The sequence below is a fragment of the Eubalaena glacialis genome, chromosome 5, assembly GCF_028564815.1.
Source record: "Eubalaena glacialis isolate mEubGla1 chromosome 5, mEubGla1.1.hap2.+ XY, whole genome shotgun sequence".
Lineage (NCBI taxonomy): Eukaryota > Metazoa > Chordata > Mammalia > Artiodactyla > Balaenidae > Eubalaena > Eubalaena glacialis.
Genome location: NC_083720.1, coordinates 5,345,664 through 5,356,707, shown reverse-complemented (window position 1 = coordinate 5,356,707; position 11,044 = coordinate 5,345,664). Strand labels below are relative to the sequence as shown.

The following is an 11,044-nucleotide window of genomic DNA, read 5'->3' as shown; positions in this document are numbered from 1 at the left end:
AGGCTGGACGCTCTCTGAGATCTTCCAGCTCAGATACTCTCTAAACTTCCCGTTCTGTCCCCTCACAGAGTTATGTGGTCATTTTTGCTCTGTGTGTATGTGTGTGGTCCTGGTAATGGCAAACTATCAGAAAGAACCCGTCAACTGTCTGATTTAAAACTCCTCCCTTGGGATAATCTCTCATTATGGATCTTAATTGCTTTCCATTCAAGAGAGAGGCTGAACTCACGTCAACTCCTATGGTCACTTATCATCACAGGGTAGCTCAGGAAAATAGCTGCTTCCTCTTAGAGCACCAAGAGGACCCCAGACACGAATGACCCTCTTGCTCCTTTTTCATTCATTTCATTGTCGCTGATTTGGGGTATTTTGGCTAATTTATTAAACAGCTAGTGGGACTTCCTTGGTGGTCCAGTGGCTAAGACTCCGCACTCCCAATGCAGGGGGCCCGGGTTTGATCCCTGGTTGGGGAACTAGATCCCACAAGCCACAACTAAGAGTTCGCATGCCACAACTAAAGATCCCACGTGCTGCAACTAAAGACCCCACGTGCCGCAACTAAGACCCAGCGCAGCCAAATAAATAAACAAATATTTTTTTTAAAAAACCAGCTAGTAAGATCTAAATCCTGAGACCCAGATGTGTCAAAAGTAGTAAATGTACATTGAATATTATGTGATTTGGTGGAAGTGATTGTTTTCCTTTATTGTAATATGTTAAATCACTTCCATCCATCTGGTAAATTAAAATAGTAAAGCTTATAGATGTTCATAAAAGGTAGGACTTTTCCAATGAGCTGTTTTATCTATATCTTATTTCCTAATCCTATAATCTTTCTCCATAGATTATCAAACTTTAAGGACCACTGAAGTCACCATACAGATGCCTTCATTACATTAAAAATGGCTTCCCAAGCAAAGGCTGAGTTCTAAAAAACTGCCCTTTAGAGTTTCTCAAATGGTGGCTCTTCTCAGCCTGGATGCCTTCATTTTGACTGATGGTAAAACTGATGTAAGGAAATACTTCTGTTGAGTTTACTTCTTTAAGTGACTTGTTTTTTAAAAAAGAAAAGAAAAAGCCATCTTGCCAGTGAACCCTCTAAGCCTTTTTAATTGCAAAATTCTTTTTTATGGTGTCACTGACCTAGCCTTAGCAGAGTTCATTTCAGAAATGTGCTGAAGTGGGTACCAGCACTGGCAACAGAGGCTGAGAAATGTTTTAAGTATCACGACTCCACATTTTTCTCCTGTCTGTGAGGTTCAGGGATTCATCCCGTCTGAATCATGCCTGCCCTTTGTTTACGCATGAATAAGATATTTTAGACACTTGAGGACACAGCATAGACACCAGCCCTTCCTGGAAAAATAAGACGTAGACCTCAACTCAGGGTGAGTACAAAACTGTCCCCAGGGCTGACTAATTCCAAATGTGAGTAAAGATACATTGGTTAGCAAGCTTCTTCAATTCTCCTATTGGCCCCTAACCTTTAGCAAGACAAAAATGTCACGTATAATGGATCCTAAAATTAATGGCACATTTTGCTTTTCAGTTGATCAGATCAGCTGAGAATGAGGTCAATCTCTTACCTCCTCAAGATAAGAGGTTGTCATTGTTTGAGTACATTTAACAGCATCACAGACATTGGGTCTCAGAAAATATCTGATAACTTGGAAGCTCAGAATATGGATCAAAAATAAGCCTGCAAAAAGCCAGTCAGCCTCATCCCCTAACTCTTGATAGGACTACACCTAAAGCATCCTGTTCCTGTATCACTTAGGAAAATCTCTTCTTTGCCAGGCTTTGCTCATTCATTTACAAGCTAACCATTTATTGGGCACCTGCTGTTTACAAAACTGAATACAACAGTCAGTATTGTAATAGATCTTACACAGGTAATAATCAAACACACAAGGAAAAACATGTATGGTAGCGGTTAGTGCTATTTCAAAGATAAAACAGGATAATGTAATACAAAAGGACTAGACTACTTTAGTTTGCATTAGTCAAGACAGACTCTGAGGAGTTGACATCTAAGCTGAAGCTAGAATAAATATGATGACATTCCGTGAAGATCTTGGCTAGGGGAAGAAAATTCCAGGCACAGGGAACACCTAGTGCAAAGGCCCTAAGATGGAAGGGAACTTGAAGTTTTCAAGACACAGCAAGAGCAGCGCAAGGGAAAAGAGAGAGGTATGAGATGAGGTCAGACAAGTGGGCAGAGGCCAGATCTCCTAAGGCCCTCAGGACTCCACTGGAGAGCTTAATTTTGACCTAAGTATGATGGGCAGCTATTAGAAGTTTTTAGTCAAGGGGGAATTCGTGACCTAATTGTTTTTTTAAAAGAGTACCCTAGCTGTTGCGAGGGGAATGGATTTTGGAAGGCAAAAATGGAAGGAGGGGGACCACTTAGGAGGTGATGGTGGTCGTCCAGGTGACAGATGATGGAGGTTTTTACTGGGTGGTACTTTGTGAAGATGCACAGAAGCAAGTTCGGAGAAATGTTATGGAGATAGAATGGCAGGATTTGCTGATGGATTTGATGTGGGGAATGAGAGAGTCAAGAACGTCCCTCCGACTTGGGGCCAGCTCATACACATGGAACCCGTTTGCTCCTTTGGCATCTGAGACTGTGATGTTTCTGCCAAATGGCGCCAGACGCATGACCAATTGCCCTGTAAATTTGAAATGCACCAGAGGAAACTGGTATATTTTATAAACTATCATCAGAGAAATCATCACTGTTCCGATTTCCTCCAACAGAGCAATTTTGTTACTTGGAGAGCCTCTCTGTGCATGCCTGCATAAGAGTCTTATTCTTAACTTACGTGGTAAGAGCGCATTTCCTCATTGTGTTCTGGTAGCCGGGAGCCATGTGAAATAGAGAGTGGCCGGGGATTCTGTAGGACAACAGCACCAGGAACATTAGCCATGGCAGTACACAGGATTGCTTAACGGTATATGAAAAGAAAAGCCAGTCATCCGAATTGAATTTTCAGCTGGAGCCTAAGAGGCCAAATTTAATCATCCACCTAAAATTATCACACAAGTCAATACTTCCTCTCCTCTCCTTGCGAGGGGAAAGAGACTGATGCTTTATTTTTCAGTCAAGCAGGTGGCCTTGAGGCAGCTTACCAGCTGGCTGAAATCTAAATACCTTTCGCCAAGACAAAAGCCTGTAACATGATTGATTAGTTTCTCATTGTAGAAGAGAACCGCCCCCAGCCAATCAGCATGCAGAACTGCTATCAGATTATCACTGAACAAAGCTAAACTCAGAGCTGATCAACGAAGGTGCCCAAACCCCAGGCCCCGATTGGCTGGGGCTTCATCTACCAATTCCATTTAATGCATTGATTTCTAACAAGGTTCAATTCATTTCTTAGTTGTTAAGCCCTGTCTTTCTTTTTCAGACCCTGAATAGGTATCCACACTCCCGGTCAATCATTTCAATATATCTGCCTCAGAGTTGGAATTGGTCTGCCCCCAAGATAGAAGGCGCTTCCTCCAAACCTCTCAGAAGTGTAGACTTCTGCGCAGCATGTGGATTCCTCCCAAACTCCCTTCTGTGTCTTCTGGGAGTGAAAAAAAACGCCTTGTGCGCATCCCATTTAATTGGAAGCCCACAATTAAGATTCTATCTGACCGTGGTTTGCTGTCCTGCATCCTAAGCACCTAGAGAGCAGGAAGTAGGAGGACTTCTCTGGTGGTCCAGGGGTTAAGACTCCACCTTCCAATGCAGGGGGCCGGGTTCGATCCCTGGTCGGGGAACTAAGATCCCACATGCCGTGCAGCATGGCCAAAAGAAAAAAAAAAAAAAAAAAGAGTAAAAAGTAGGACAGCCCATCCAGGGCATCAAACCTGAGTTCTCTGTACCAGGAACTACCAGGTGAAGGTAGGGCCAGGCCCCACTGCCCCTGCAAGGTAGCACTCCCAAACCTCGGTGGGTTTCCTGCCTCTGTGCTGGAATTCTCCAGGGCATCTACACTATCTTCTGATCTCAAACCCAGTAGGAATAGGAAAATTGAGATTAACAGAGACTCCATGTTAATATGCAGTTGAACAAAGGTTTCAAATGCCACTTGCTCCTTGAGACTTACCAAGCCTATCGGTACCTCAAATTCCTCATGGGTAAGACGAGAAGAAAGAGACACAAAGTAAAATACTGGACAGAGGGAGGTAAGAGAGGCAATTAACCTTCTCCCGAATGGAAATCCCATTCAAGGGTCAGAATAACTCCTTTTGAAACCTCATAATCTAACCGTGTCCCTAAGAAAATCAAAGGATGTCGTTTACCCTCCCAAGAAGCTTGTTTTTTCTTCTTTGTGACTGCTGGTGTCATGGTTTGTAATGTTTGCTACTAGCTTTGATATTTGAGCTTAAGAAGGAAAAAAAAAGGTCCTGATAGAAGTTGTCACAGAGGCAAAAGAAGCCAAGGGCGCATTACCCTAAAATCTCCTTCCACAAGCTCAGGGTGAAAGCCAAGGTCTTCTTGCCCTGGCACACAAATCTTTCCTCTCCCAGCTCAAGGAGGTCATTTTCCTCCTCAAAACTGAACATCAAACTTGTCAAAAATGTCTCCTTATTGATCAGACAGACAGAATATTGAAGTTAGATAGTGATTTGCTGAACTAGGTCCCTCGTTTCAGGGAAAAGCTGAAATTCTAATGGTGCCCCTGACCGTGAGGATTGTAACAGATGTCATGTGAGGATGGAGGTTGCAGAGTTAGAGGCACTATCCCCAGCCTCGAACTATAGGGCCGGTGATTAAAGGCAAAAATACCAGCCATCAGGCAACAGGTCTTGGCGGAGGACGGGGAAGCCAGGTGGGAGCTTGGCTCCCCTCCCACCAGCTGCATTCTTGATGTGGTGAAATCACAGGCAAACCGGAGGTGCTCCGGTTCTATGTGCCTGCTCTCCTTCTATGCTTTTAGACAAAAGCACGGATGCATCTTGTGAGCAACCTAATGGCAGTGACAGAAGAGAAATGTTATTTTTCCAAGGAATCAGAGGAGCCTCAGCTCCGTCCCCAGGGTCCCTGCAGTGGCCCCTCCTCCCAGGCTTCTCCCCAGCCTGGCAGCACAGCAGCATTCACAGATGCTGGGCATTTCTAATATGTCTCCTCCTCCCTCAAGGTGATCAAAGCTCATTAGGGCTCCAGCTGCAGGAAAGGAAAGCTAGAGAACAGCCCTTCTGTGGTTCTTTTCCACATTAATGATATCTGTTATATTCACTAGCTTTTTAATTGTAAAGAGAGAAAGAAAGAAAGGAAGGAAGGAAGAAAGGGAGGGAGGGAGGGGGGAAAGAAAGAAAGGGAGGGAGGGAGGGAAGGAAGGAAGGAAAGTAGGGAGGGAGGGAGGAAGGAGGGAGGGAGGGAGGGAAGGAAGGAAGGAAGGAAGGGAGGGAGGAAGGAAGGAGGGAGGGAGGGAAGGAAGGAAGGAAGGGAGGGAGGGAGGAAGGAGGGAGGGAAGGAAGGAAGGAAGGGAGGGAGGTAGGAAGGAGGGAGGGAGGGAGGGAAGGAAGGGAGGGAGGAAGGAAGGAGGGAGGGAGGGAAGGAAGGAAAGTAGGGAGGGAGGGAGGAAGGAAGGAAGGAAAGTAGGGAGGGAGGGAGGAAGGAAGGAAGGAAAGGGGGAGGGAGGGAGGGAAGGAAGGAAGGAAGGGAGGGAGGTAGGAAGGAGGGAGGGAGGGAGGGAAGGAAGGGAGGGAGGAAGGAAGGAGGGAGGGAGGGAAGGAAGGGAGGAAAGGGGGAGGGAGGGAGGAAGGAAGGGAGATTTTGAAAGAAGTTAGAGGACACTTTTTAAATGAGAAAAGGGGCAATGAGCGTGCTGACAAGGCATCAAGCACAGCCTCTGTGGGCACCAAGCAGAGGAGTGAGGGTATTCATCACAGAGGGGTCGCAGGGCAGCAGCCTGGGGTGGGAAGGATTAGCTCCAGGATTGCCTGAGCAGTTTTCCCAAAATAACATCCTCGTCCGCCCCCTAGAGATTCTGAGGTTGATCTACGGCTCCCAATTTGGAAAGATGTCCAAGATGTGTTAAGTGAAAAAAATCCGACGCAGAAGAGTCCATGTAGTAAGATCCCATTTTTGTAAATAACACAGACATGATTGCATGTCTTCTTTGCCCATGTCATTAGGTGCCTGGAATAATATGGAAGAATACATGGCAGATGGAAACAGGGGTTTTCTCTAAGGCATGGTATTGTGAAGGCTTTCACTCTTAAATTATCCATGTGAGGGTATTTCAAGTTATTAATCAGCGTGTTTCTCCCTCTAACTAGACTGACCAAAACCCTTTACTGGTACCCTGGCGTGAGTCGCACACAACAGAACAAGAAGAATGTCGCAAGTAATCGATTTAGGGCAGGAAGATCTGGCACATGCTAACAGAGCAAAGGTTTAAGGCCGAGCGAGACTGGGAGGAAAAGCTCCAGGGGCCGGGCGGAAGATGCAGAGACACGACCAGAGATGCAGACAGTGACAAGGAGAAGCTGCAGCCCCATGGGGGGTGGTCTGGCAAGTTCCCCGGAGTTCAGGGGGCTGACAATAGCTGAGTTCTCTTCTCCTTGCCCCACTGTAAGGTCTACCCATGGCCAAGAGTGGTTTGTCACCCAGTGGCGTCCACCTTGAGGTGACACACCCCCAAGTCTACCAAGCACTGCCCCACGCCTGCCTCCTGGGGAGAACCCCTGGCACCTATATGATGCTAGAATTCAACATGACTCAACATTCACTATTTATCCACCCTTAACTCAAAATCAGCTCTTAAGACCTTCCTTCCATCAACTTTCTAACAGGGCAATTAGGTGTCTAATTAATGCTCTGAAGGCACCTTTCCCCAGCTACAGGTACACAAGCATGTGTGCACATACACACACCACACACACACACACCACACAGCACACACTCGTACACATACACACACAACCCACACGCTACACACACACACAAATCACACACATACCACATATGCACACACACCACATACACACACAAATCACACACAGAACACACACACATGACACACACACAAATCACACACAAATCACACACACCACATACACACACAAATCACACACACACCACATATGCACACACTCGTACACATATACACACACAACCCACACACCACACACACACCACATACACAACACACACCACATACACACAAATCACACACACACATACACACACAACCCACACACTACACACACACACAAATCACACACACACCACATATGCACACACACCACACACACAAATCACACACACAACACACACACATACACACACAACCCACACACAAATCACACACACACAAATCACACACACAGACACACACACACGCCTCGTGGAGTCCCTCTCCTTTCCATTTGCATGCCCATCCCTGGAATACTCATCCCTCCCCCGCTTTCATTCCCTTAGATATTAAATGCTGACTGAATTTCTCTTTGGCTCTTGAGAAGAACAGCATTGTTTTACAATCACTTGATGTGCCACTGTTTGCCCTCAGCCCACTTGAATCGGGGCAGCCGCCGCAGAGTCTCAGCACGTGGCCACTGCCCACTGCCTCGGATACAGGACTGGAAATTAACGGCTCCCCTACCAAAGATTATCACTCACTAACTACCCTGGAACCTGAACATTGTTTCCAGAATGTACACTGTCACGCCGGAAAGGGTTTTTTCCTATTTCCTGGTAGTGGTTGTAAGAAGACTCCGTTATCAGATTAGCAGAGAATGGCGATGCTCATAAGTGACATTTGCACAGAATGTTAGAGTTGACAGAGATCTCTTCACATTTGGTTTTCACTAACAGGATCTCATTCAGTCCTGAAGGAATGAGATATTACAAAGAGACTCTTTCTGCCTGCATTTCAACTGAGGTGCCAAAAAAAAAAAAAAGATATCTGATATCAAGATGATTGGGACAGACCTGTCTCAGCAGATTCACGGAGATGATCCCAGAACCCCTTTCACAACTCCTGGCCCCTGGATCCTGATACGGATGTGAAAAGAGGGCAAAAAGGAGCAAGAGGGCTTCCCTGGTGGCGCAGTGGTTGAGGGTCTGCCTGCCGGTGCAGGGGACGCGGGTTCGAGCCCTGGCCTGGGAGGATCCCGCATGCCGCGGAGCAACTGAGCCCGTGAGCCACAACTACTGAGCCTGCGCGTCTGGAGCCTGTGCTCCGCAACAAGAGAGGCCACGATAGTGAGAGGCGCGCGCACCGCGATGAAGAGTGGCCCCCGCTTGCCGCAACTAGAGAAAGCCCTCGCACAGAAACGAAGACCCAACACAGCCAAACATAAATAAATAAATAAATAAATAAATAAATAAATAAATAAATAAATAAATAAATAAAAAGGAGCAAGAATTTTGTGAGGGGTTTGGATGACGATATCTATAAGGCCATAACTTTGGAGAGAGCTATGCTGCTGAGTCTCCAGCAAAACCCCTTGTGGTATAGGCGAGGTGCTGCCCCAGAGCAGGAGCGGACCTCAGGGACCACAAAGAAAAGCGATCCCTGAAGCTACATCCTTACATTCTGACCAGAATAAGGAACTCCCAGAAGAAAGAGTAGCTGAAATGTGATCTGCACTGCATTCAGTTTGCTTCCTGAGTGTGACAGCCAACAGTCTGTCTAAGGGAAAAGCTGGAGGCCAGTTCTGCCCCCTCACTGCTGGGTCTGTGGCCTCAGCAGCTGGGAAGAGGTAGCAGTTTCCGGTCCTGCTGTGGTCACATCCCAGCTTCTGGGGCCCAGTTGTTGGGAGGTAGATGGTACGTCCCCCAGCCTTGACCTGTGATTCTCCATCACTGAATGGGGACGCAGCCCAAGGAGACACAAGTGTTCCCCGTTTGAAGATCAGAGACCATGATTTACCTCATCTTGAAGGGAAAGAAAGAGACCTATCTCTTTGTCTGGAGGAGGAGAGCATAGAAGGGAGAGGAGGAGGGGAGGGGAGGGGAGAAGTGGGGAGGGAGGTGAGAAGTCTTCTGAAGTCACGAAGAGAAACTCAAAACCTAGAACACATGCACCTGCTTCCCATATTGTTCTATTTCTGAAAATGAAGTTTGACCAAAAAAGCATGTCAACGGGAGAAGAAACACTTCACTCACCGCATTAAGAGTTCCTGTTTTGTTTATCTCAGGGTCTAAATGAACATGTGCCTTATTGTCCGTGGACATCCCTTTTACAAATGGCCACACAGGCCGGCACTAAATGTGAGATGGCTATTTAGCATTGTGGAAGCCAGGAAGACACCATCCAACTCCGGAGAAGAAAAACATTGACAGAGTAAATGCCTCTTATTTATGATACATAGCAATAAAAACAAACAAACCTGATAAAAATAATCGTGCCAGTGCTCACTTCGGCAGCACATATACTAAAATTGGAACGATACAGACAAGATTAGCATGGTCCCTGCACAAGGATGACATGCAAATTCGTGGAGCATTCCATATTTTTAAACAACAAGGTCCTATTGTATAGCACAGGGAACGGTACTCAATATCCTATAATAAACCACAATGGAAAAGAATATGAAAAAGAATATATATATATATATATATATATATATATAACTGAATCACTTTGATGTACACCTGAAACTAACACAACATTGTAAATCAACTATACTTCAATAAAAATAATAATAATAACTGTGCCACATTCAACTGTGAGAATCTTGGTTTGATTTCTCTGAAAGGCAGCAGATTGTCCCCATTTTTGTCATGGAGGTGCAGTGGGTTTTATTTTTTTAATAATTTATCCATTTATTTATTTTTGGCTGCATTGGGTCTTCGTTGCTGCACGTGGGCTTTCTCCAGTTGCGGCGAGCGGAGGCTACTCTTCGTTGTGGTGCGCGGGCTTCTCATTGCGGTGGCTTCTCTTGTTGCAGAGCACGGGCTCTAGAGCTCAGGCTCAGTAGTTGTGGTGCACGGGCTTAGTTGCTCTGAGGCATGTGGGATCTTCCGGGACCAGGGCTTGAACCTGTGTTCCGTGCATTGGCAGGCGGATTCTTTAACACTGCGCCACCAGGGAAGTCCCAGTGCGGTGGTTTTGATCCTACTTTTTCCAACCATAAGCTTGCAAGGTCTCTAGGTAAGTCTCTGCCTCTGGAGGGGTCAGTCTGAAATAGGCAGATTTCAGAATGGGACACGTACAAAATATAGAAATTAACATGTTCTCTCCATGCTGGGCCCACAGCCAGTCCTTCATGCCCTTCTTTCCCAGAGCAAGTAGATTGAGACCTCGCACATGTGCCAGACGTGAGGCCAGGTGCTGGGCACGCAAGAAGGAAAGAGAGATGCAAGGCACCTGCCCTTCTAGCGCAGACCCCAGAAAGCAATTTGGAGACTTAACTGGGAATCTATGACAGGTAGAGATTTCAAAGGAATTGCAATGCAACACCAAATTTGGTTTCAAGTGTGTGGGTTTTTCAGTTTTGGTTTTGGTTTTTACCTAATCTCACATTGTGCACATGACAAACAATCGACACATAAAGACTTCACCAATAAGCTACCAAAAGGTGCATCATAATCAGGGAATTCCAGCCCTTTTCGCTGCATGGCACTGATAACAAAAGGACCGATATTAAGAATAAATCGAGATGTTGGTGAATGTATTGTGCTCTGTTTTCGTACAGATTCCGCTGTTGACTCTCTCATTTGGCATTTTTTTAATGTTCTGTCATCCCTCTTCCCCAGGTAACGTGGAAGGCCATGGGATGGAAGAGTCAGGGGAAAAAAAGAAATGTATTTCTGTCCCACCAGTATTATATTCTTAAAGTCACTCTCAAATAGGTAAATACTTTTTAAATGGAAGAAATTAGTCTCTTCTTTCCCCTTAACTTCCCTTCCAAAGATGAAGGAGATTTTCCATAAACTTGCCTCTCTAACCTGCAGATTCTGTCTCAGTGGGTCAATGAGAAAACGTTTCTGACAAGTCAAATGTTCATTTTTTAGGGGAAAAATAACCCTCTCTATCCAGGCTGCCAAGACTGTGGCTTATGTGTTCTCAGTCCCTCAAGCTATCAATCGGCATCCCGC

General features: G+C 45.8%; 1 non-coding gene across 1 annotated transcript; it reads left to right on the top strand.

Annotated features, from left to right (window-relative positions):
- The first annotated feature begins 9,354 nt into the window (after positions 1-9,354).
- LOC133092844 (U6 spliceosomal RNA) lies at positions 9,355-9,461 on the top strand. Its single transcript, XR_009701195.1, has one exon. It is a non-coding gene; the product is annotated as a U6 spliceosomal RNA (small nuclear RNA).
- Positions 9,462-11,044: the final 1,583 nt, after the last annotated feature.